Here is a 26,596-nt window from a genome sequence, read left to right on the forward strand (position 1 = left end):
ATATGTGTTATATATTATAATTTTTAATGGGTGAATTGGTCCTGGAACTCACTAGTGTCTGATGACACTCGAGAGGCAGCCTTAGGAAGAGCGCCTACTTGTGTGCTACCTTGTAATCACCTACAGTCCACATCCCCCAGCACCCAGACCTGAGCACTCTGGGTCCCATAACCTGTGACTTGAGGGTGCTCTCTGCTCTGGCCAGTTCACTCCCCAGCTTAGGCAGTTAGCTCTTTCTGAGAGAGACACCCCCTCACTGCCCTGGCCAGTCATCCTTCTCCCAGTTTCAAAGTTACAGTGAAGAAATTATAAAAGGAACCACACAGAAGGGCACCACCATACAGAACTTACAGATTAGCAGTTTCAGATGTACTCTGCTCAGAGTAAAGCTGCTAGAACTGATATTAATAGCTACTGATAGCATAGATTTATGTGCTAGATGGAAAGTGGACTTCCAAATGGTCCCCGTCGATTACTGTTGAACTACCTCATCCACTAATTTATGATTAGGAAGAGTGGTGGTTTAAAGGAGAATACCCCCAAAGGTTCATAGGAACCCCACAGGCTCCAGTCAGTGGAGCCGTCTGGGAAGGATTAGGAGATGGGGATTTGTTACAGGAGGTGCGACACTGCTGTCATTGGGCATGGCCTCTCCTCTCCTCCCTCACTCCCTTCCCTTTGAGCTTGTGGGTGGAGACAGGAGCGCTCAGGCACTGCTCCGGTCTATGCTTGCTGCCTTTACAGTCCTGGATTCTAACCCTCTGGAACCGTGAGCCCCAGAGTAAATGCTTTCTTTCATTAGTTACCTCGTTCGTAGTGTCTTATCACAGCAAAAGAAACACAACTAAAGGAGGAAATACGAGCCATCAAAGGTTTTTAGCAGTTGCGTAATGGCGAGTGGAATCTAGGGAGCTGGGGGTACATTGTTCAGGAGGAAAATCCCCGGCGGTGGAGGGATTCTTCCCAGATACAAGCCTAAATCCAGCACGTTGGGTGGCTTGGACACAGCACCACACGAGTGTTTCGTCTTGTGTTTTCCCCTATGTACAACGTTGAGCCCTTGAGGGCCCGGGTGCCACCACCACCCCGTTTGACCAGTGCTGGAGAACATCGGTGGCCTCCGTTCTCCTGATCACCCAGGAAGGAGAGGGAGGCGCACCGACACCTCACGACCTGTGGGTCTGTGATCTGTGAGGTAGAAGCCGCTACATCCCACCCCACCCCACTTCGCTGCGGAGTCTGAGGCCCAGCAGTTCCCTGAGAGACCTCGCACAGAGGAATTCCCACCAAACTGTCCCAGGCAAAAAGCCAAAGGCCGCTCCCTTTGAAATGCGGGGATTCGACTGCTTTAAAGAACAGTTGTGTTATGACATCATCTGTATTAGTCAAGTTCTGCCCTTCCCCCCAGCTCTCCTATTTGCGTTCCTGGGGGAGGAGGGCAGTGAGTTTTTGCTCCTGATCCAGAAAGGTTTGAGTCAGCTCAAGGAGTCTAAATCACTCAGTCGGGGTGATTTTATATATATATAAAACGGTGAGTTCTAACAGGAAAAAGAATTCGGTACAGAAAGTTCTTTCCCGTTCAGCTTCCACAAATATCCCAGCTTTATCTTCACAAGGCCTTCTGTAGGAGTGACTGGCTCGGTTAGCATCACATCACTCGGCATCATTCTCAGCACTTGGCAGATTTTCCTGGGGAAATTAAGATAATGACTAAGAGAGAAAAAAAGGAAGAGGGGTTCGGGGTTTGCGGGAGCCCGAGGAGTCAAGGGCACCACAGGAAAACCCACTGAGTCAACTAGTCTGGGCTTGTAGGGGGCTCCCAAAGACTGAGCTGACAACCAGGGAGCTTTCATGGGACTGACCTAGACCTTCTGCATATATGTGACAGTTGTGTAGCTTGGTCTTCTTGTGGGACTCCTAACAGTGGAAACAGGCACTGTCTCTGACACTAGGACCTGATCGTAGGACCTTTTCCTTCTTCCAGGTTGCCTCCCTCCTAGAGTCTTAATAGAGATCTATCCTATCATGGCTGGTTCATATCCACCGGAGGCCTGCCCTTTCCTAAAGAGAAATGGGGGAGGGGAGTGTATGGGGGGGGGGGGTAAGAGGAGAGAAGGGAGGGGAAATAGCGGTCGGGATGTAGAAACAAAAATCAAAAAACAAAATGGGGGGAGGAGAGGAAAAAGAAAGAAAAATGGATTCCCAAGAAAGCTAGAACAACACAGTGATGCACTTCTTTTCCTTGTCCGTTAACCGGAAGCCGTGTGTTTTCACCTGTAGTGTTGAATAGGAATGGCAAATACTGATTATGCAGTTACAAGTATGTTACCGGACTTTTATAACTAAGTTCTGGCCCCTAGAGTCCCGACAACTAACTAGAATCAACCGCCTGTCTCACGTGCCGGAGAGGACTGTGAAGAGCAGAGAGAGGACTTTTAATCAAAGTGGCCACACTGGAAACCAGATGCCCCCACATCCATCATCAAAGAGCAAGCCGGAACTTTGTAAATATGTTGCAGATTATGTACTACACAAATGAAAGAAGGTTTGGGGGATATGCATAGCTGCCAGAACAGCTCAGACCACGCTCTCACTGTTCTCTCTCCTCTGCTTTGCAAGGGATTTTGTAGACGTCATTGCTGAGGGGAGCAATCTGATCGCCTCTGAAATGCTCAGCCCACTCCGCGGTGTAGCCTCGCAGTCAAGGATGGATCTCCTTTAGGGGTTGATGTCGTCCTGGGGCGATCTTCTCCGCCAGGTTCTCCGGTGCTTGGGGTTAATGCAGATCCCTCGCGGTAAGATGTCTTAGAATCCTAGTTAGGTCGACGCACTGGGAATTCAATGTAGCCTCTCTTGAGACAAACGAATTTTAAAACATTTTAAGCCGTTCTCTTGTGCCAGTGGAACCCAGAAATTTTGAGGCCCTCCGCTTTTCACCCCGGAACTTCCCAGGCGGTGGGAAGCCCCGCGAGTTCCCACTTGCCTCCTTCACAAGCATCTTAAAGAGCGCTGTACGAAGCCCTGCCAGCTCTCGAAGACTTGCCCTCTAGCATGAGTTTTTAAATGCAAAAGCCCAGAGAGAGAGAGGTGGGGAGGAGGGAGGATTCCAGAGGGCTGAGTTCCGGGCTCAGCCCGCCACAGGCAGCTCGCAACTGCCTGGAACCCCAGCCTCTGCGTGGTGCGTGCGTGCGTGCGTGCGTGCGTGCGCGCGTGTGCGTGTGTGTGTACATATATACACACACTCAGGCACAACCACGACAAATAAATTTAATAAGATTTTTGTTTACATTTTAGTGCATGAGTGTTTTGCCTATACGTATGTTAGTGTGCCACATGGATGTCTGGTGCCAGTGAGGCAAGAGGAGAGACCATTGGATCTCCTGGAAATGGAGTAACCCGCAGTTGTGGGCTGTCCCATTGGTGCTGACAAGCGAGCCTACGTCCTCTGGCAAGAGCGCTTGGGCTATCTCATCCTCGGTCTTCACAAGGATGAAATAATTATTAGTAATTAAAATGGTGACACTGCATCGTTTGAAATTTTGAAGTTGAAATACCCAAAACAAATCGAACACAAAGCAGAAACTGCCATATGAAAACAAAATATTTATTACTGTACAGTGTACAGCCTGTGTGTGTATTTGATATGAACTGCAAAAGTGCACTTCCCTGACCGGGAATCGAACCCGGGCCGCGGCGGTGAGAGCGCCGAATCCTAACCACTAGACCACCAGGGAAACTGACAAAGCCGCTGTTTGTAAGCTATATGACCTGGATTCGCTACTGTGTTACTTCCGATTAGCTACTGTGTTACCTCTGACTTTTACCCAATTAACCAACTACAAATCCCAGTCAACGAAATTCAGAAGGCACGAAAGTGAATGGTCCGTATTGCTCCTTAAATGTATGAATTGACCCAGAAAACATTATAGCATTTAACAAAAACCACAACATTTTTTTAAGACGGTCTTAGCCCTGAGCTGGAACTCTAGGAAGGCGAGTCCTGAACTCAAAGAGATCCTCCTGCCTCTGCCTCCCCAATGCTAGGTTTAAAGGCGTGCACCACCACTCCCTGAGCTAAGGCAAGTTTTAAAGATCAATTTAAATTGTCTCCTTGCTTTTCTCTTTATAATACAATAAGATGTCGAAATCAAAATTCTTAGTTAATCGTAGGTTCTCTCGTCAGTTTTGTCGTAACAGCAAGAAACTAAGTGATAAAGTCATTACAACATAGCGAGAGGCCACACCGGGCGGGGCCGAAATAGCTCAGTTGGGAGAGCGTTAGACTGAAGATCTAAAGGTCCCTGGTTCGATCCCGGGTTTCGGCAACGTAGTCCAACCAATGTTTTCCTTACTAAAACTACTTTTATATTTAATATCTTCATTGTTTTGAGCTGCTCCTCATCTGTTTCTCCAACGCATCTGTTTCCTTCTCCAAACCTACCTATTCTTTATTCCCATTAAGTTATCTCAAGAGTTGTAAGCCAAAGCCACCATGCAGTAAAGGTCTTTAGTGGATACTCCACAGGCTCGCTCTTTATTGTATTCTCTGCCGGCTAGAAATTCAAAGGGACCTACTATCCAAATAGGTGGAGAATACAGCATGCGATATTAGAGATCCTTCTCTTCCTCACCGACCTCTCTACAGACTAGAAAACAACGACATCTCCGTGTTTGGACCACATAACGGAGGCCGGGTTCTCATGTCTTACCGTGACCCATCAAGCCAGACTCAGCTACCGGCTGCAATCCAGTCCAACATGACCACCAACTTCCCAGTTTCCAGATGTTGTGGCTCTTTTCGGCGCTATGTTCAATTTTCATGGAATGAAAACCAATTGTTCCTTAAACAATCCTCCTTTGGACTTAGGACTCAACTGTCCTCCCCCCCCCCTTTTTTTTTTCTGTTTTGTATGGTGATTCTATTTCATCACATTACTACTGTAACTTTTTAGAAATAGTTGTTTCTCGGGGCCTGTAGTTTGATTTTTTAATTAATTTCTCTGCTTTTAAGTAATTTACGTACATTTCCAAGAATAATATAAAGAGACAACCCTTTTCTGTTGCCTAGCTGCTTTCAGTGACAATACCTTGCAAAACTGTGGTCCAATATCACAGTCCTGATACTGACATTTATAAAAAAAAAAAAAACTAGATACGGACCATAGCAGCACCACTGGAATTATAAGAATATAAATGCAAACACAAGAAAACTTCTTAAGCAGAGATGATCCATGCTTCCTTTAAAATACTAGGACTGGAGAGATAGATGGCTCCACCGTCAAAGACTAAGGCTCACAGTCAAAAAGACAAAAATAATAATTACGGCTGGTTGTGGTGGCAGCAGCATTGTGGAAGCAGGGGCAGGAGTAGTATCTTTGTGAGTTCAAGGCCAGCCTGGTCTACACAGTGAATTCCAGCCCAGCCAGGGCTACACAGTAAGACCGTGTCTCAAAAACAAAACGAAACAAATAATAATTAAAACAACACCTTTCTGTCTGTTCTGTGCTACAGCAGGATATTCTGCAGCTTATATGACTGCTTCTAATATTGTTTCTGTGAACCACCTGTAATATTTAGGACATCCTTTTTCTTACAAGTAGTGGCAAACTGAATTCAACAGCCAGTGGGACCAGCCCTGCACACTCAGCTAATGCTCAGCCTCGTTTCTACTCTTACACAGTCAGAATTGCTCGGGTTCCCAGCCTCCCCCCAGTCCTGAGTCAAGCCAACTATCCATTGGGCACGTGTGGTGGTTTGAAGCTACTTGACAGGGATTAAGGGGTGTGGCCTGGTTGGAGGAAGTGTCACTGGAAGTGGGCTTTGGGGTATCAAGTGTCTCCTTCTCTTCCAGTTACCTCTCGGTCGGGATGAAGACGTCTCAGCTACCTCTCCAGCATCCTGTCTGTCTGTATGCCATGCTTCCCACCGTGGTGATAACGGACGAAACCTCAATGTAAGCAAGCCCCCAATTAAAGGCTAACTTTCTACCAGAGTTACCGTGGTCATGGTGTCTCTGCCCAGCAACAGACATCAGTTAATAAAGACAACATGGATCCTCAGACTTTTGCCTACAGACGGGGAAAGCGACACGGGTGGGGGCAGCAGGAGAGGTGATAGGCTAAAACGAAGGTGATGAAAATACGGTAGCGAGACCCATGACTTTGTTTGCTGGTGTAAACATTTCATCTAAAACATGAACAACTCCAACATGTTTCTTTCTCTCTTTTTCAGCATGTGGATTTTTGTCGTGATCTGTAAATAGGGTTTCACTAAACAAAATTTATGGAAGCCATGGTTCAGAACCAAGTTCCTTTCTGCCCTAGATCCCTTCCAACAGACCAGATTAGAACGGAGCCTCTTGTTGTATTAAGTAATCAAAATAAGCTTTGGAAAGGTACAGATAAACAAGCAGAAAACACAAGCAGTCCCAGTCACCAGTCAGAAGGGGCCCAGTCTGCCTGAGCCAGCGTGGTGAGGAGAAGCCACTGTTTTAATAAGAGAGGGAGGAAAACATGAAATGGTCAGTCCTTTCTTGTTCCTTGTTTCTACTTTATTGATCCTTTTACATGTATAAAACCTCCTCCCCAATCCCCTCCCTGGAACACCTTTCGGTTTGACAGATGGCATACTGGCCAACTAATATAAACCACTTTGATTTTTAAACTTTATTGAAAATATAGATTTATAACTTACTCAAGTCCTTCCCCCTATGTTAATTCCTCAACCTCTCCAAATTACAGAAGAGCATTCCTCTTCTACTGCACTTCAGAAATGTGATTTACATAAGGCCAACGTTTTGACATCTTTGCTGTGACTAGTAACAATAAGCATCTTGTAGACTCATAGCTAATGCTGTGTGAAGGCAATACAGACTCCATCTTAGGGGAGGGCCACCATCTTAGACCACCTGCTGTACTCAGTTCCAGGAAGGCCCTCAGGAATGTGCCATGACAACTGGAACAGATACAGGGCAGTATGCTCCAGCAGACATCCTGTCTGCAGCTTATGGCCCTTGAAGCTATCTAGACAATCCTGCTGAGTAGCCCAGATAATCCTGCTCAGCAAGTTGTAGTTCCCTGCCAAAAAGTCTAACCCAATGGTTTCAAATGTGGCTTCCCGTCCAAAGTCTAGACCAATAGTTTCAAAAAATCACCTTGGCCCATATCCCTTCTACCCAATCCCAAGTTGCCAAAGCATGTAATTCCCGGCTTGCGGTTTTTTTTGTGTGGTTTTTTTGTTTGTTTGTTTTTGTTTTTTTGTTTTGTTTTGTTTTTTGTTTTGTTTTGTTTTTTGTTTTGTTTTGTTTTGTGTTGTTTTTGTTTTGTTTTGTTTTTTGTTTTGTTTTGTTGCCCTATAAAAACTCTCTATACCCGGGCTCCCGGCTGCTGCAGTATTTCCCTCCATCTGCTGTGCGGTGGCTCAGGTTCGAATCTGACAACAAAAGGACCCTTATGTTATTGCATCGGAAACTGGCTCCTTGGTGGTCTCTGGGGGTTTTGCAAAATGGGTACAACGCCTGCTATCTCCTGCCTTTCCCATAAGATCAAACATTGCATTAAGCATTTCTTTATATTTAGAAAGCCTTGCTGTCCTGACTAAGCAAATCACACCCTGCGCAACAGCAAAGGGTGTGAGGACATCAAGTAAGTAATGTAAGATGGGCATGGTGTTATCTACCTCTAATCCCAGCACTCTGTGAGCTGGAGACTAGCCTGGTCTGTACGGTGAGTTTTAGGCTAGCCAAGGATATATACTGAAGCCCCGTTTCAACATCCCCCCCAAATAAAAGAAAGTCTAAGGAAGATTTTTCTCACTTTCTGTAATAGGTTTCGAGTCTGAACGGAATTTGTGAAAATTTCTCTTTATACAATATGAGTGAGTATGGACCAAGTGTCAGTAACCACTTGTTGAATTCCCTGGACGGAATGTTGCTTTCTCCATCACTGGGACCAGAGAGTGAAGGAAACGACCAATGGAAAGAAGGGTCCACTGTGGCTCACAGCCTTGGGTGCCGACCGTTGTGCAGGGGTCACAGATGTGGGGGGTGAAGCCACTGGCCTCTGAGGCCACAGCAAGAAGAAAAATGACGAGTCTGGGTTTTCCCTTCGTATGCAGTCTACATTCAGGGTAGGTGTTCCTTTGTCAGTTAAATGTCTCTGGAAAGGCAGACATGCTGGAGGGAGGTGTGCCATCTCAGGGGATTCTGAACCCCATCAAGCTGGCACAGGAAATTAACTGACACATGAAGTTTTATTAAGTGTCCCTATTAATCGAGATGATTTTCAAGGCCATATTCCACAGGACAGTACTTAAGAGCTAGGAGAAGAATTTCAGTGGCTATGGCTTGATCGAAAGCAGAGTCAGACTAAGATCTACATTGCACCCGACATTATGATTTGCTGGGGTTTTCTCCCCCAAGGCTTCTAAGCTCTCAATCTAGATAGTAACCCAGGGACTATGTCCAAGTTGGTTTTATTTGTTTGTTTGTTTGTTGACACAGGCTAGAGTTTTCTGGGAAGAAGAACGTGAACTGGGAAATGGTTTCCATCAGCTTGCCTATAGATATGTCTGTAGGCCATTGTCTTGATTAATGATTGGTGTGGGAGGGCCTAACACATATTAGGGGCACCACCCCTGAGCAGGTGATCTTAGGGTGTAGAAGAAAGCCGCTGAACAAGCCATAGGAAACAAGCCAGTAAGCAGCACTCCTCCACGGCCTCTGCTTCAGTTCCTGCCTCCAGGTTTCTGCCTTGTGTTCCTGCCCTGACTTCCCTGGATGATGGACTGCATCTTTAGGATGAAATGAGCCCTTTTTTGCCCAAGCCGCTTTCATGGTGTTTATTACAACAACTGAAAGCTAACTAAAATAAGCCATAAAACAGCATTGTTTTTTTTTTTGTCTCTAATGCCCAATGTGCTTTTCACCTGAGCATTGGTACTGTTGGGAAATTTTTTACATCTGTTTCTACTGTCCAACTCATTGCAGCCTTGTGAGTTTTAGTCTCGCTGTGATGGCTCTTATTGGCTGTCAACTTGACCAAATCTGGAATTAACTAAAACCCAAGCATCTGGATACACCCATGACAGATTTTGTCTTGATGAAATAATTTAAAGTGGGAAGACCCACTTATAATCTTTTGAGGTGGAGAGGTAGACCTTTAATCCAGATCTTTTGAGGTGGGAAGATCCATCTTTAATCAGAGTGGCACTTTCTGATGGCAATTTATATAAAGGACACGAAAGAAGGAAGCTTGCTCTCACTAGCAAATCCATTCCTTCACTGCTATCAGAGCCTACTTCTTAGGATTCCAGCTTATACTAAAGATCGACTGAGATATCCAGCCTTGTGGAATGAACAACCTACTGGATTCTTGGATCTGTTGGTAGAGAGCCAAGGTTGGACTAGCTGGACCACAGCCTGTAAGCCACACTAATAAAGGCTTCATTCTGCCAGTTCTGTTCCTCCATTGAACCCTGACTAATACACTCCCTGTACACTTCTACATCTAAAGACTTCTTTCCATGTGGTGCAGTTTGCTCTGTTTTGATAATCTATTCCACAATCCAGTTGTGTGTCGTTCCGTCATTTTTTAAAATTGGACATCACTTAGAGTTTTCCAGTGATGTCTGGGTGGTGCTGGCATTTGAATGATTTTCATTATTCTCATTTTCATTATTCGAATTCTTGAAAAATATGGTCATGATATTCACGGTGTTCAAAAACAAACTATCATAACCTTGATACAACCTAGCGACATCTGAGCAGTTAATCTACTTTTACTCGGGTGAAGATAGACCAAACCACTCAGGACTACAACACTAACATGGCACACTGAAGCCCCATGACTGGGTCACTTGCACACTGGGATCCTATTATGAAACTCAGGGTCCTCAGAGACAACAAAATCAGTTTGCTTTCCTGTCGCAGTGGGGACGTAATTTAAAAGGTTTCTGTATTTTCTTCTACTTCCACACTTAACGCGGAAAACCAAACACTCAACTGTTTACAAATCCCAGGGAGACTCTAAAAACGGGAAATTCTAGTAAGGAACCAGATCAAACCCCGGGCAAGTCTCGGTAAATCAGGTTTTCACATCTTCCTGTTCTCACACTAACAGGTTCCCAAGAGTTTGTGTAAAGAACAATTCATTCTTCAAAAGGTCGCGTTTGTCCCCTTTGGACTCCTGGAAATCGAGGGATCCTAAAAACCCTTGCGTATGTCCGAGGAGGAACAGAAGATTAAAGCGACTCTTTTCATCTAGGTCAAGTGTGGGAAGATGTTGAATCTTCCAGACATTTTCAAGAGGGGAAAAAAAAATCATTTAGGAAATTTAAGAACACTGTCTGGGCTAGCGTAGGCAAAACATAATTTGTTACTAATATAGTATGACGCAGGACAGTGACTACACGCCTCCTTAGCGCAGTAGGCAGCGCGTCAGTCTCATAATCTGAAGGTCCTGAGTTCGAACCTCAGAGGGGGCAGGCTTTTCTTTTTTTTTTTCTCTTCTTCCTTTCTGCATTCAAACAGTTAACTCAAAACTGTTTAGTTGCTTCCAGGATTTCAGAACCTGTGCCGGTAGCCATCGTTTTCCAGTAGACAAGAGCTCTTTTACCCAAGTTCCTTCTTCAAACAGCATTCTACCCTGCAACATATTTATTGGAAAGAAGGAATGCCTAGATGAACGACTGATGCTGGATTTTCCCTGAAAATCCTCTTTTTAATACATACAGAACTTCCTTACCACCACGTCCTCGAAGTAAGATGTGATCTAGGTTTTCTGTCTTGTTAAATAAAGTTCTGCAAAAACGCCTGGCCTCCTGAAACATCAGTTCGGTCCTAGTACGCGAAAGAAAAAAAAAAAAAACAAAAACACTGACGCCCGAACAGGGACTTGAACCCTGGACCCTCAGATTAAAAGTCTGATGCTCTACCGACTGAGCTATCCGGGCTCCTGCATAGTCACTATCCTACAGTGAATAAAGATACATGGAAAAGCGTTAATGTCCAATTTACATAATGTTTTCTTTTTATCTTAGATCCTACATTTAGCCATCTGATTTCAGAATCTATTATCTGTCTATTTCAGGATCTATTAAAATGCAAACTCCAGAAAAGCATTTCCTGCGTGCTCAGTGTCAACCTTCACCTCTTTTGCAACAGCAAAGGCGCTGCCTTGTGGCAGCGCAGCCAAGGTAACCGCAGGACGTAGCTGCTGCCTTGCCGCGCTGCGGGACTGAAAGAGGGTCGGGGTTTCTGAGGAAGGACACCACAGCTTTAAGGAGGAAGCCCTGGCTGGGGGTGCGGGGGGCACGGGTGCTACTTCGGCCGCTAGTAACTTCTATAATGAGATGTTGAGGGACCCCACAAAGAGCGTGGAAGCTGGGACAATTAGACAGAAGAAAAACGCAGGCAAGAAGTCGGCCTCCTTTCTCCTGCCAACAGTTTCTCTCTGACTCTTCTTTTGACAGACACCAAGCCCCAGCTCGGGACGGAGACTAGGACGGCGGGTCTGAGCAGAGAGGATGGACGACCGGACACCGCTTTGGCCCGCGCCCCGCGACAGAGTGGGGAAAACACACACAGCTGGAGATCCCCCCGGCTCCACGAGACACTGGAAGCTGGATGTAAAACCATCTCAACCCTGATTGACATCTGTCTTTCTTGCTGTACCTCTTTCCCTTTGAGACTTCTTTCTGAATCTTGCAGTTTGGAAGGCTTAGAAATTCTGTCAAGAGCAAGAGCCCAACGTGGTGAGACCGAGCAAACACGTTCGTGTTTTGTTTGTATTATTTTTGGATCTTAGTTTTGCTTCGTTTTTGACATGGAGTATCACAATCCCAGAAGAATGGTTAAAGAGAACCAGACCTGCAATTATACGCACCTTACACCTTCAACCAGCAATTAATTACACGTCGTCTCACACCTGTCACACTCGCACCCCGGCCTCCCTCTCTCTTTTACACCTGCGCTGGGGGGTGTCCAAGCACATCTGGAAGACACCTGAAATTCTCCTGGCTCCAACTGGTATAGATAATGATAATGACGATGAAAAATTAGAACATGTGTAATATTTTTTAAAGACAGAGCCCTGGAACTCGCCATGTAGAGGTCCACCTGCCTCTGTCTCCCGAGGGCTTCACCACGCTTGTCGAGTGTTCAATTCATAATTTAAAAAAAAAAAAAAATCACTATTTTATAGCTTTGTAACAGATCATTACATTACACAAACAGAAAATTACCCGTTCAGTTTCTTTGAATAGTTTTGGGATTTGTTTTTGCGAAAAAGAAATAATTTTATTTATTTATATTTATAAAGATTTTATTTTTTGATAGATAGATAGATAGATAGATAGATAGATAGATAGATAGATAGATTTGCGCTTCCTACCTACGCACGGGAACTCTCCGAGATTAAGAGAGCAAAATGTACTACGGCTGCCCCCTCTGAGGTTCGAACTCAGGACCTTCAGATTATGAGACTGACGCGCTGCCTACTGCGCTAAGGAGGCGCCTGCAGAAATCACTCTCATAAACCATGTACTTGTACTGTCCCCCTAGACTGTCTCGCGTTGTCAGGTTTGTGGTTTTTCAGTTAGGATAGCGCCTAAAAACGTTTCTGTCGCAGAGTTTCATGGTACAAAGCAGGGACCGAGCCTGCGCAACTGTGCTAAGGAGCCATAGAGACTGAGGAACGAGAGCCTGCCACGGAGGGCCCTACGCAAAGGACTGCGGGAAAGGAAAGCGTGCAATTACTCCAGGAAGACAAGGCGGGGGGCTGAGCGTAGGGGTAGCGTGGCCGAGCGGTCTAAGGCGCTGGATTAAGGCTCCAGTCTCTTCGGGGGCGTGGGTTCGAATCCCACCGCTGCCACAAGACTTTTTTTCACTTATTATTCAAGCCAATAGATTTTTTTTTTTCCCTTTGACTCAAGCGGACAGTTTTCAGTCTCTTAGATCAGCCAGGATTCTCCCTTCCTACTCTCTGTCTTCCCAGGTTACAGATGATAGTCACACATAACATACCCACAGCAGTCCCAGCAGAAGATACTCCTTCAAATAATCGCTTCAATAAACAGTCAATAAGCACGTAATGTGTGTGAAATTTATTCCCCTAATCACTTCATTTTCACCGAATAAAGGGATCCGCCAACGGATAACAAGCTTTTCTTTAATTCATTCATGTTAAGAAATATTATTCCGCACCTACTATGTGCTAGGGCCTGAAGACTTCGCAATTCTTTCTTGTTACCTTGGGCGATGAATGAAGAATGAATGTGGAACTTTCTCTTTCCGAACCGACTTGCAACCAGACACAGATCGGGCCTATGCCCCTGAAGAAGGGAATTCTGTCCCATCCGGGAGACGGAAAGCCTCTCCTCGGCACCACCACAGCCTTATCATTTCATTTTGAACCCAAATGATGATCATCTGAGCTGTATGAGTTGAAAACCTGGCAAAAAGAAAAAAGAATGATCAAAATATATTGTCTGAAAAATTAATAAAAGTAAATTAGTAAATAATAAAATAAAATAAATGCCACTGCCTCTCAGCCTGACGTCGCGACGCCCCTGGGGTCTTCCCAGAGGCTGACAGCGCCGCAAAGCTCCTTCTCTGTCTTGGACCTCAACTCAGAAATTACTCTCTCCCGAAGGCTGTGCTGAGCTCCTACCCACTCGGTGACGACAATCTTTCTCTGGAGGCACCCACGGGAAAAGAGAGGGCGCCTGCCCCTCGGGGAGAGGGGAGCCGGGAGTGGGGGAGGAAGGAAGGACGGGGAGGGGACGGGAAGGAAGCGTTGACCCCTTCAGCCTCCCTGAATTGAGCCTAGGGAGGCAAACAGAGACAGCACCCCCGAAAGCCTCAGACTGCTCTGCCGTACTGACAGTGCCGAACCTCATTTGTGCTCCCCTCGAGTCCACCTGCCTGGCTTTCCGCGTTCCCGCCGCGCGCACCAGCGAAGAACTGCAGCAGAGGCGCCGAGGCCGGGGCTGCAGAAGACGGAGAAAGACTCCTCCTGGGCCCCGGCGGCCCCGGGACCAGGGAAAGAACTGGCACGGCTCGCGATGGCAGCGGGGGGCGCTGCTGCCACACATCGCTGCTCGAGACAAGCCTGCGGGTCCCACGTAATGAGTAAACGAAGCCGGAGAAAGGAGACAATATCTATTTCTTCGTTCAGCGTCTAACGATAGGACTAACATGCAGTTTGCCTTCCGTGGTGGGGGGAAAGGCACAAACTGCGGGCACTGCTCTGGACCCCGAGATGCAGGAGAACACGACCGGAGCTGCGGGGCACCTCACGCAGCGCCTGACCATTTCCGTGGTCCACACACCGAAGACGAAGGTTTCTACTTCAAACGTGAATGGCTCCGATGAAAATACTGTTAGAATCACTAGGAGGCAGAGACAGACATTCGATGTGTATACCAAACATGCGCTTTCGAAGAGCACAAGGACCTCGGCTGTGATGAGAAAGTAGACCGGGGGCGGCTAGGGGGTGGAGGGCAGCCAGAGGAGAAGGGAGGTGGGGGAAGGAAGTGAGGGATAAAAACAAAGTTTAATAACTTATGTATACGAAAATGTCATTTATTTGTATGCTAACCAAAAACAGTAATTGGACAAAGAAAACAGCAAACAAACCAACAGGAAAACAAAGAAATAAAGAAGGACCAAAGATAAAATTGAGAAATTCATGAGAAAGTAACGATAAGTTACTCTGAAACATACTAAATTCGTAACAGAATTTCAAATAACACCCGTGAAATGGTTTCTTGTTTTTTACAATGCCTGTTTTGGTTTTTGTTTTTTTTTTTAAGAAGTGTTCACAGATGGACATTGTGGCAAGCTCTTGGTCAGGTTGGTTCCATGGTGTAATGGTTAGCACTCTGGACTCTGAATCCAGCGATCCGAGTTCAAATCTCGGTGGAACCTTATCCCTTTAAGGTTATTTTTGCTTCGTTTCACGCTTGTCAACAGAGTTTCCCCCATTTGGCTCCTAATGGCCCTGGCAGTGGAAAAGGTCATGTGGTATCTGACCTCGTCAACTCTACTCAATTGTCAAAGGTGTCTCTATGGAGTTGGTGCACGTTTCCTACACCGTTCATGAAAGCTTCAGACAGTTCATGCAGTATCATCCTCTGTCACCAGATGTTCTCCCTCTGGTGACAAAGACCCCTTTAGGGCTCGAGCGCAGGACTCAACGAGCTTCGTGATTAGTGGGACAGATTTCATGAAAGGTCTGGATTCCGCTAAGATAGAAAATGAAAAGGAGAGGAGACGACGTGTCTGTGAAGAGTAATTGAAAACAAGAAAAGCGTATGTGTCAGGAGTGGGATTCGAACCCACGCCTCCATGGGAGACCAGAACCCTCAATCGGAGGAAGCTGAGCTTGAGTCTGGCGCCTTAGACCACTCGGCCATCCTGACACGATAGTTGTGTAATAATTAATGTATCTTTCAAGTGTATTGCATGTGTATGCAATTACTGTACTTTAGGTTTCATTTACGATGTAGAAATACAGATCCCTGTAAGCTGAACTAAACTCTTTTTCTCTATCTAGTCAGGAATGTGGACAAGAAAACTCTTGAGGTTTTTTGCTACCGATCCCCTCTGGAATTCAACGTTTATCGGCCCCTGGGTCCCCGGCCCTTCCAGAGTGCAGCCGAGTTCAGAAAACGCAAAGATCCTGCAAGCTCAGGTCTGGCTCAGAACCATTCATCGGCCTCACGACTGTACACTCAGCGCAAGCTCTGTTCCGAGACAGTGTCCTCAAGCGCCCGCCTGATGGAGAGAGCTTGCAGGGGAGTGAACCAGTAGGACAGACCAGGTTAGAAAGGGAGGGTAGTCCATGAACACTGGCTGCAGTGTAGACCAGAGTTGCAGAGGCCTGGGCTGTGAAAACTGACGGCAGATGGAAGATCAAGCTGGAAGATCAGGAATTAAAGGGTAGAAACTTTGGGAGGGAGGAGGGAAGAGACAGAGTGAGACGAAGGACGCGTCGGTCAGAGCCCGAATCCCAGGTCCTTTGCTCCTCAGACTTGCAGGCAGACTGTTTGGTGCTTCTTCCGGAAAAGGCGGAACTGTCCCATCTTTGGAAAATGGTACCATAGTAACAACAGACACCGACATTTGAAGTATTCCAAAGAAATAGCTGGGTCTCAATGTGACCCTGAAGAATCTCTAGGCTACACAGCATCCGGAATCAGAGTTCTAATTTCTAATCTTAAGTATAAATAACAACCAAGAAAAATCAGGTACTTGTGAAATATTTCTACAATAAAGAAAAAAATAAATATAATAGGAGATCGGAGAGGACCTAAGAGGGAGAAAAACAAATACAGCACAGGAACTCGGTGGAGGTGGAGGTGGTGGTGGTGGTGGTGGTGGTGGTGGTGGTGGTGGTGGTGGTGGTGGTGATGATGATGATTATTATTATTATTATTTTCTCCTTCAGGAGGTAAAAGAAAAAGAATAAATTCTTTAACAGTTTAGTGGCAGAAGTTTTTTTGAGGTTACAAAATAAAGTTGAAGAAATCTCCTAGAAAATGGGTGGGGAACGGGAAATGATAAACAAAACCTTTTTTTTTTTTTTGTTTTGTTTTTGTTTTGGGTTTCTCGAGACAGGGTTTCTCTGCGTAGCTTTGCGCCTTTCCTGGAACTCACTTGGTAGACCAGGCTGGCCTCGAACTCACAGAGATCCGCCTGTTAGTGAGTCTAGTAGAAGGCATGCGCTCAAGCCCTGGGGCTTCCTGGGAAAGAAAAGGAGGAAATGACAGAAAAGAGACAGAGTTTATCAGACCAAAGACCTCAAATCTCCGGATGGAACAGCCCCTCTGGGCCCCCCATCAGGGCAAGCTTTCTATCGGAAGTGAAGTCTTTGTAAAGAGAGAGACGAATGCAGAAACGGCGATAAAGGATTCGGATTCAGAATGATGTCCTTTTTTTAAACACAGTAAAACTCAAAGCTAGAGGACAGGAAGTCAATGACCTTTAAATTAAAAAAAAAAAATCCAAAGGTAGGTCTTCTCCGATGGAGTCCTAAGGGTGGAGTCTGGGCCTCAGGACTTGCCTGGGAGGCACTTCCCTTATTCCCTCTTAACGCCTTATTTTGCTCACTAAGTTGCACAGGCATGCTTGGAGCTCACAATTTCTCAGTCAAGATGAGTCACGGTCACATCTAGATGTCTACACCCAGCCAGACTATTGATGATATGTAAACAGACATTTTCGTTGCATTTATTTATTTACAGAGGGGCACATTCCCTGCTGTGAATGTGGAGATCAAAGGACAACTTGCAGAGTCGGGGCTCCATTCCTACCATGTGGGTCACAGGAATCAAACTCAGACATGGGAGCAAGCACCTTCACCCATGGAGACACCCTACCAACCCTAAACGGACATTGCATGACTCAAAACATTGTATGTCCCACATACTCTTCCTCAGGAAGTTTCTGGAGAAGTGTTCTTGCAAACACAGACTTACATTAATAAAAGCATGTGAAATCTCATGATAGTGAAGTTTTCACACTAAAGAGATAAAACAAGATGTTCCAAGGCTTGCTTAGTTTCCAGGCTAGAGAGAAGCCGGTCTGTGACAGAAGAGAGAGTAACACCACAAGAGAACACACATGGGACAAGAGACAACAGATTCCCACATCTTTAATCCTCAGAACCTGTCGCCCGGTGAGTTACCCTTCTCCGGTACCTGTCTTTTAGTCTCATCTTACAAGAACTCACCATATACAGGGTAATATCCGATGTCTCTGGGAACAAACGGGCCACAATCTGCATCTTAAATGGGAAAATCTCCCAAAACCATAAGAAATATCCCGGGGCGGGGGAGGGGGAAGTCATTCTCAAGACTAATAAAGCTTACGCCTCCAACAACTCAATAAAATGCCTGCACTTTTCCAGGTGTGCAGGAAAACTGAACTTCAGGAAAGCTGGGTTGACCCTGTTCCTTGACCCCTTTTCTTGCCAGTTAGAATTTTTGCCTGAGAGCTCATCCTCAGTCTGTTATGTCTATAGGGACAAGTTATCATGTGTTCAGTATCCACAGGTAAGCGAGGGGCCCTCAAGACGATTCAGCAGGTAAAAGCATTGCAACCAAGCCTGAATCTCTGAGATCCAAAAGGCAGGAGGAAAAGAACTCCTGTGATTGTTCCCTGACCCCCCCAACACACACACACACACACACACACACACACACACACACACACACACAAATAAATGCTGATATATGCATAAATTTTTATAATTTTTACTTTTTGTGCCCACCTGTCTCCTCTTGCTCTCTCTCAAATTCACATGGCCTCTTTTTCTTTAATTATTGCTAGAGAAATCAGTCAGCAGTTAAGAATACTTGCTGCTCTTCCAGAGGCCACAAATTCAGTTCCCATTACCCATGTTGGGTAGCTCACAACTACTGGTAACTCTAGCTCCGGGATATCCCACATCCTCTTCTGGCTTCCAAGGGCACATACACTCATGTGCATGTACCCACACACAAACACACAAAAATACATATAAATAAAAATGAAAAGTAAAACAAATCTTTAAATTTTTTATATAATGAGGTCTCAAAAAGGATATTTCTAAGTGGAAAAATTAAAATGACATATTGCCTCAAATATATGATCATGAAATAATGTCATAAAACTCATATTAATGCTAATTGTACAGCACAGAGGTGGACCACATGTGAAGTATGTGTGAGGCTATGATTCTGGAGGAGAGAGACTTCAGAAGATCATTTTTCCAATGATACCTCTGTTTTTAATTTTTGTTTATTTGTGTGATGGCTTAAATGATGTTCACATAGACATTTGAATACTTGGTCTTCAATTTGGGGAAAGAGGTATGGCCTTGTTGGAAATGATAAGTCACTAGAGATTGGCTTTAAGAGTTTAAAGATTTGTGCCATTTCAAGTTTGCTCTCTCTATTATTTTGAGTTCACACTGAAAGACCCCCGGAGAGGTCTCCCTTCAGGAGAGACCCCCGGCTCAATGAGCACGCAGCGACCACCGATCAGATGCAACAGCACGAGGTTTATTCAAACACAGGTACCTGGGGCAACAAAGCCTCTTGGAAGACCAGCGCGCCTCTGGGTTGGTGGGATGGGTTTTTATAGCAAGAAGCGCGGGAAAGCATTAGTCAAAGGGTTCTGATTGGATAGTTTAAACAAGGCGCAAATGGTTACAAAGCTCTGATTGGACAATTCAAGTGAGGCGCGAATAGTCAAAGGGTTCTGATTGGATAGTTTAAACAAGGCGCGAATGGTTCTGATTGGACAATTCAAGTGAGGCGCGAATATATAAGCATAAATCAAATGGGGCGTGGATTCAGGCTCAGGGCGGTTTGTGGGTTTCCTTGGTAACCAGATATGTGTGTCGACTCAACCCCTATCTAGAATTCCAGCTGCTCTGGTTGCCTTCTAGCTGAAGTCCTTTGTTCCCCTACGTGCCTCACAAGCTAGGGGGTTTGCACAACAGGGCAATGCTTATCGGCTATCTGGGCTGCGGTGGGGCCATTCTATTTCCTGGAACTGTCTTTTGTTCCCTTATAAGCCTTGCAAACATAGCATTCCTATAGGGGTGCCGGGGGGTCTTTCAACACATAGACATCATGTGAACAATCTTCAGTCCAGATGCAAAACTGTGCCATCCCAAGGAATCTCATGAAACCTCTTTTAGTTAGGGTTTCTATTGCTGTGAAGAGACACCAGGACCACGGCGACTCTTATTAAAGAAAATATTTAATTGGGGTGGCTCGATTATAATTCACAGATTCAGTCCATTCTCATTATGGTGGGACACGGTGGCATGCAGGCTGACATGTGCTGAAGAAGTACCTGAAGAATCTAACATCTTGCAGGCAACAGGAAGTGGTCTGAGCGTCACACTGAGCAAAGCTTGAGTAAAAGAGACGTCAAAGCCCACCCCCTCAGTGACACACTTCCTCCAACAAGGCCACGCCTACTTCAACAAGGCCACACCTCCCTTTGGGGGCCATTTTCTTTCAAACCACCACACCACCCCTGCAAAGCCACAGATATTGCCTTCCCCTCTTTCCCTGAATCCTGGACACTACTGGCCAGTGTTCTGTCTATAATTTTAATATTTCTAAAGTACTACGATGAAAATGGAGAGATGAATGGTTAAGAGTACTGGCTACTTTTCCAGAGAACCCAGGTTTGATTCCCAGCACCCACATGGCTCACAAAAATCTGTAATTACAGTTCCAGGGGATCCATGTGCATATTCACACATGCTGGCAAAATATCCATCCACATAAACAAATCTTTAAAAGCGAAGGAAATGGTACCCCAACCAATTCCAGTCACTCTCCATGCTCTCATTCACACACACACACACACACACACACACACACACACACACACACACAGCCATGGATCTTTCACCTGCTAGGCACACGCTCTATCACTAGGCTGTAGCCTCAGCACGTTTTCAATCTCCCTCTCCCTCCACCTCTGCCCTTTTTCCTCTCCCTCTAGGGTCTCACCAAGTTGTCCAGAGTGGCCTTAAACTCATTCTGGTGCCCAGGTTGGTATCAAACATTTGATCTTCCTACCTCAGCCTCCCAAGTAACTGGGATTGCAGGCCTGCACAGGTCAGGCCTGATTTGATATGTGCATGTGTGTGTCTCTGTGTGTACGTATATGAATGAATTTTGTTTTCTTTGGTGTTAGGGTCAAACCCAGCACTGAGTGTACTAGACAAATGCACCATCATTTGGCTACATTCCCAGCCTCTAGAGTTACTGCTTTATTACTCCCAAGAAGTAATTTTATGGGCATATGAACTTTTTTGTTATTAGTGTATGTTAACTGCACAAAATAACAGATTAGAACATTTTCATACAAGTGTAAAACCCACTTGCTCATACTCACCTTCCCCTCAACCATCTCTTTACCTAATTCATTCCTCCTGCTCATCTTCCTCTTTCCAAATAGCCCCTTTCTATTTTCACATCACATACATTGTTTAATGTACTACTCAAATTAGCATATGCTCATTGCATAAAATAATAGGTTTCATAATGGTTTTTCAGATATGTATGCATGTGCATCAAATGTGATCATGTTCATCCCACTACCCTCTCACATCAGTCCCATTGGTTCTATTCTCTCTCTCTCTCTCTCTCTCTCTCTCTCTCTCTCTCTCTCTCTCTGTCTCTCTCCCTCTCTCTGTCTCTCCTCTCTCTGTCTCTCTCTCTCCCTCTCTCTCTCTCTCTCCTCTCTCTTCTCTCTCTCTCCCCTCTCTTTCTTCTTTCTCTTTCTTTTGAGACAGTCTCACTATGTAGCTCTGGCTGTCCTGGAACATACTATGTAAACCAGGCTAGCCTCAAACACAGAGATCCACCCACCTCTGCCTCCCAAGTGCTATTTTTGTGGACTTTTTTTTTCATGGGAGTTCCAGGGATCAAACTAATTGTATTAGTTACTTCTCTGTTGCTGTGACAAAACGCCATGACCAAGGCAGCTTACAGAAGAGTTCATTTAGGCTTAATGGTTGCCGAGGTTTAGTGTCCCTGGTTGTGTGGACAACATGGCAGTAGGCAGATAGAGAAGCTGACAGCTCACATCTTGAACAGCACAACTCCAGATCAGAGAGAGCAACTGCAAAGGGCCACGTCTTTAAACTCTCCAAGCCAGCCTCCACTGATACAACTCCTCCCTCCAACAAGGCCACATCACAAACCTCCCCAAACAGCACTACCAACCCAGGGACCAAGGCTTCAAATACATGAGCCTCTGGGAGACATTCTACTCAAAACACCACTCTCAGTTTGCCAGATTTTCATGGCAAGTGCCTTTACCCACCATCTCCCAGACACATCTTATGGTTTTAAAGCCTGATCTCCACTTACGAGAAAAAAAACGTGATATATCTTTGTAAGTCTGGCTTAATGTTATAACCTTTTAAAATAAATAATTTCATTCTTCTTTATGGCTGAACCAAACTCTATTGTACATATGTATCACATTTTCTTTATCCATCTGTTGATGGACATTTAGATTGATTTAATATCTTGACTATTATGCATAGAGCATCAATAAGTATCGTAGGTGCCAGGCAGTGGTGGCGCACCCCTTTAATCCCAGCACTCAGAAGGCAGAGCCAGGAAGATCTCTGTGAGTTCCAGGCCAGCCTGGTCTACAGGGCAAGATCCAGGACAGGCACCAAAACTAAACAGAAAAACCCTGTTTCAAAAAACCAAAAAAAAAAGGAAACTTTATATAGAAAAGAAAAAAAAAAGTATCGGTACGTAAGTACCTCCATGGCGTGCTCTGTGTGATTATACCTGGTAGCACATCCACATTATAGATCAACTCTTAATTTTGGGGTGAGGGTGGAGTCTACTGATTTCCTGTATTCATTAACATTCCGACCAACAGTATAGAAAGACACCCTCTCAATCCCTTGTCAGCATTTACTATTGCTTAGTGTTAATAATAGCCAATATAACTGGTGGAAGAGAAAATCCCTGTATAGTTTTGATTTCTGTTTCCCTAGTGGCTAAGGATGTTGGTGTGCCGGCAACAGACTCCATCTTAGGGGAGGGCCACCATCTTAGACCACCTGCTGTACTCAGTTCCAGGAAGGCCCTCAGGAATGTGCCATGACAACTGGAACAGATACAGGGCAGTATGCTCCAGCACACATCCTGTCTGCAGCTTATGGCCCTTGAAGCTATCTAGACAATCCTGCTGAGCAGCCCAGATAATCCTGCTCAGCAAGTTGTAGTTCCCTGCCAAAAAGTCTAACCCAATGGTTTCAAATGTGGTTTCCTGTCCAAAGTCTAGACCAATAGTTTCAAAAAATCACCTTGGCCCATATCCCATCTACCCAATCCCAAAGCATGTAATTCCCGGCTTGCGTTTTTTCCCTATAAAAACTTTCTATACCTGGGCTCACAGCTGCCGCCGCATTTCCTTCCATCAGGTTCGAAATCTGACAATAAAGGCCCTTACGTGCTTGCATCGGAAGCCGGCACAACAGTTAGAATATATCTATAACATTTATACTTCTTTTGAGAACCGTATATTCAATTCATTTGACCATTTATTGATTGGTTTTTTTTTTTTTTTTCTTGTTGAGTTTCTTGTTGGGTTGTATGTTATTTCTCAGTCTTTCACATGTTAAGGACACTGATCTCCTATCAGACACATCAGGAAGCCCAGGATTGTTTCGTTCCCATGAGTGTGCTAAAAGTTAGCAAGGACACTTGGTATTGTCACCATAGTTGATACTCACAAAATATTTATTAAATGAATAAATCTCAGACATCTGTCCAAATTAGTAATACAGAAATCTGACACATTCTTTTTAGTGCCTGTATAGTATTTCATTGCATATCCACATAGTATTTTCATCAAGTTTTCTTCTGTTGAAGTATTTTATGTGTTTCTATATTTTACAAGTCCAAATTGTGTAATAATATTTATATATTGTATAATCAGTCATTTTATACAGAAGAGGGAGAAGCAAATAGAAGATTCAAAAAGTGTCTACATTTAAAAATTAGCTATTTACCAAACTGCTTTCAATAATGTTCATTCCATTTACATTCTCAGTGTTGGAGTGTCTGGAATGCCTACTCTTCATATTCTTAACCAATACTGAGCAATACTGAATGCTGCTTATCTTACAGATTAAAAGTGCATCATCTCTAGTCATATCCTTTGTCTTTTTGTTTTGTTTTTTAAAGACAAGGTTTCTCTGTTTAGCCCTGGTGTTCTGGAACTCACTCTGTAGAACCAGCTGGCCTCAGAGATCCCCTGGCCACCATCAACTGGCTTCATCTTATTCTTTAAAAATATTTCCCCAAATTTGCTTTATCATTGAACTGACTCATTTGATTTATAATTCCATGTAATCAGATTGATTAATCTTTGACATCTAGGATTGATCAAATGTAGCTTCACATACAGAAAAAAACTTCAGGTGGCTTTTTTTAAAAAAGATTTTCTTTTAATTTATTTTTATTTTATGTGCATTGGTGTTTTTGCCATGGGTGTCAGGTCCCCTGGAACTGGAATCACAGGTAGCCTTGAGCTGCCATGTGGGTGCTAGGAATTGAACCAGGGTCCTCTGCAAGAGTAGCCAGTGCTCCCAACCACTGAGCCGTCCCTCTAGCCCAAAGATTTATTTTATAGCAGGGTAGTGGTGGTACACACCTTTAATTCCAGCAGTTGAGAGACAGAAGCAGACAGATCTCTGTGAGTTCAAGGCCAACCGGGTCTACAGAGCTAGTTCCAGGACAGCCAAGACCACACAAACATTTTCTCAAAAAAATCATTCTTTATTATTTTATACACAAGAGTGTCTTGCCTACATGTGTGCATGTGCACCCCACCTCCGTGCCTTGTGTCTGAGGAGGCCAGAAGAGGATGTCAGAGATCCTGGGATTAGGGTTGTAGCCCCTTGTGAGGTGTTATATGGGTGCTAGGAATTGACCTTGGGTCCTCCTCAAGAGAATCAAGTGCTCTCAATCACTGAGCCAACTCTCTAGCACCATTGCCCAACTTTTCAACGACCATTTTAAATTTAACTCTTTCCTTGAAATAAAATATACTTGGAAGCATCATGGGAGGGAGGATGTTTTTCCTTCCAGCCAACAGTTACAAAACCAGTTGTTGACAACGGCATAACCTGAAATTTTTCCTTTATGTTATACTAATTCTTACTGATATTTTGAATTGTTTCTCAGTTTCCTATTTCTGCTACATTGACCTGTTATATTACCTTTACAAGTACAGCAGCTTGTTTTGCCTATTATTTCCCACACTGTCGTGGTTTGAGTGAAAATGGCCCCCACAGGTCCATAGGGAGTGGGGTTGTTAGGAGGTGTGGCCTGTTGGAGTGGGTGTGGCTTTGTTTTGGAGGAAGTGTTTAAAATGACAGGATAAAAGGGTGGATTATTGAAGCTACTTTTTTTTCTCTTTATTAAGAATTTTTATTCATTTTACATACCAATCACAGATCCCCCTCTTCCCTCCTCCTGCCCTTCCAGTCTCCCCTTCCCAACCCACTCCTCATTCCCTACTACAAGAAGGTAAGGCCTCCCATGGGGAGTCAGCAGAGCCTGGTACATTCAGTAGAGGCAGATCCAAGCACCTCTCCCTCCCTCAAGGCTGTGTGAAGTGTCCCACCATAGGTAGTAGGCTCCAAAAAAGCCAGCTCATTCACTAGGGATCCTGATCATAATGCCAGGGGGCCCCTTAAGCAGATCAAGCAAGCTACTTACTACTAGTTTCAAATATTTTACATTGGTATGGATTTTTGTACATTGATACAAAGTTAAGGTTATTTTTGTTACAACATACTGGATATGTTGTATATCGGGTGTGTTCAAGAAGGTCTGTGCAAAGAAGAACAGAGGAACCTCAAGGATGAATTTTTAGCCTTTTCCAGCTACAGGATGGATTCATCTCTATGGAATGAACCGCACTAGCTGAGCAAAGGGCCCTTTTATTGTTATACAATTCACACCCTTAGCAAGTCAATTCTGTATACCAAACAAAACCTTTATCTAAGCCCTCCAGAGGGACAATGCCAAATGCAAATTCTTAGTAAAGAATGCCACAGTGTTCTGGGTTGTTTTTAAGGTAAGTTTGCATAGGCTTTGATTCCCTAGGAAAATTCTCAGATAAGACTTCAAACAGAAGGTAAGGAGGCAGGAGACAGCAATCACAAAAAGCAGATCAAAGCTAGGTGCTAACCCTCCAAAGTCAAAGGGCTGTAGCTCTGCGGGAATTCTTCTACCATGTATACATGTTTCCACTCTAGTTTAAGGTATTGAACCTATGCAGCTCATTTAAAAATGTAATGTAAAGTTCTAGTCCTTGAAAGCTACTATTACAAACTGTTTAGGATAATTAAGAAGTGCAGGTTAGTAGTAGTAGTAGTCATGTTAGGCATGTTTCCTTTTCTTTTCTTTTCTTTTCTTTTCTTTTCTTTTCTTTTCTTTTCTTTTTTAAGATTTTTGTAGCAGAATGGTTAGAAGTTCTTATTAATAAAATCAAGCCTGAGGCCAGTTATTGGGGTGAATGCTGGAAGATCAGAGAAGCAGAACAAGCCACAGCTACCTCACCTCGCCAGTTCCTCAGCTAGTCTTGTTTCCTCAGACTGGAAGCCTCTGAGTCCTCATCCAGAATGGGTCTCAGCTGAACTGTGCTGCTCCAAAGCCTAAAAGTTTAACCAGCCAAATGCTTCTAGTTTCTGGTCTTCACGCCTTATATAATCTTTCTCTTTCTGCCCCCATTCCCTGGGATTAAAGGCGTGTGTCACCATGCCTAGCTGTTTCCAATGTAGCCTTGAACTCACAGAGATCGCCTGGTTCTGCCTCCCAAGTGCTGGGATTACAGGCGTGTGCTACCACTGCCTATCCTCATGTTTAATATTGTGGCCGTCCTGTTCTCTGACCCCAGATAAGTTTATTTCGGGGAACACACAATATTTCGGGGAACACAATACCACCAAAGATTTTATTTATTATGTATACAGTGTTTTGCCTGTATGTATGCCTACACTCTAGAAGAGGGCATCAGATCCCATTTATAGATGGTTGTGAGCCA

At 44.6% G+C, this 26,596-nt stretch overlaps 8 non-coding genes across 8 annotated transcripts; 4 read left to right on the forward strand and 4 right to left on the reverse strand.

The window, feature by feature from the left end:
* Positions 1-3,662: 3,662 nt before the first annotated feature.
* On the reverse strand, positions 3,663-3,734 carry Trnae-cuc. The gene has a single exon. It is a non-coding gene; the product is annotated as a tRNA-Glu (tRNA).
* Positions 3,735-4,252: 518 nt separating this feature from the next.
* Positions 4,253-4,325, forward strand: Trnaf-gaa. The gene has a single exon. It is a non-coding gene; the product is annotated as a tRNA-Phe (tRNA).
* A 6,084-nt stretch (positions 4,326-10,409) lies between these two features.
* Trnam-cau lies at positions 10,410-10,482 on the forward strand. The gene has a single exon. It is a non-coding gene; the product is annotated as a tRNA-Met (tRNA).
* Positions 10,483-10,877: 395 nt separating this feature from the next.
* Positions 10,878-10,950, reverse strand: Trnak-uuu. The gene has a single exon. It is a non-coding gene; the product is annotated as a tRNA-Lys (tRNA).
* A 1,487-nt stretch (positions 10,951-12,437) lies between these two features.
* On the reverse strand, positions 12,438-12,510 carry Trnam-cau. The gene has a single exon. It is a non-coding gene; the product is annotated as a tRNA-Met (tRNA).
* Positions 12,511-12,787: 277 nt separating this feature from the next.
* On the forward strand, positions 12,788-12,869 carry Trnal-aag. Its single transcript has one exon. It is a non-coding gene; the product is annotated as a tRNA-Leu (tRNA).
* Positions 12,870-14,854: 1,985 nt separating this feature from the next.
* On the forward strand, positions 14,855-14,926 carry Trnaq-cug. Its single transcript has one exon. It is a non-coding gene; the product is annotated as a tRNA-Gln (tRNA).
* Positions 14,927-15,315: 389 nt separating this feature from the next.
* Positions 15,316-15,420, reverse strand: Trnal-caa. Its single transcript has 2 exons — positions 15,383-15,420; positions 15,316-15,360 (listed from the first exon to the last, which is right to left on the reverse strand). It is a non-coding gene; the product is annotated as a tRNA-Leu (tRNA).
* Between the last annotated feature and the right edge of the window lie 11,176 nt (positions 15,421-26,596).

The sequence above is a fragment of the Onychomys torridus genome, chromosome 5 (genome assembly GCF_903995425.1).
Source record: "Onychomys torridus chromosome 5, mOncTor1.1, whole genome shotgun sequence".
In the NCBI taxonomy this organism is placed as follows: Eukaryota; Metazoa; Chordata; class Mammalia; order Rodentia; family Cricetidae; genus Onychomys; species Onychomys torridus.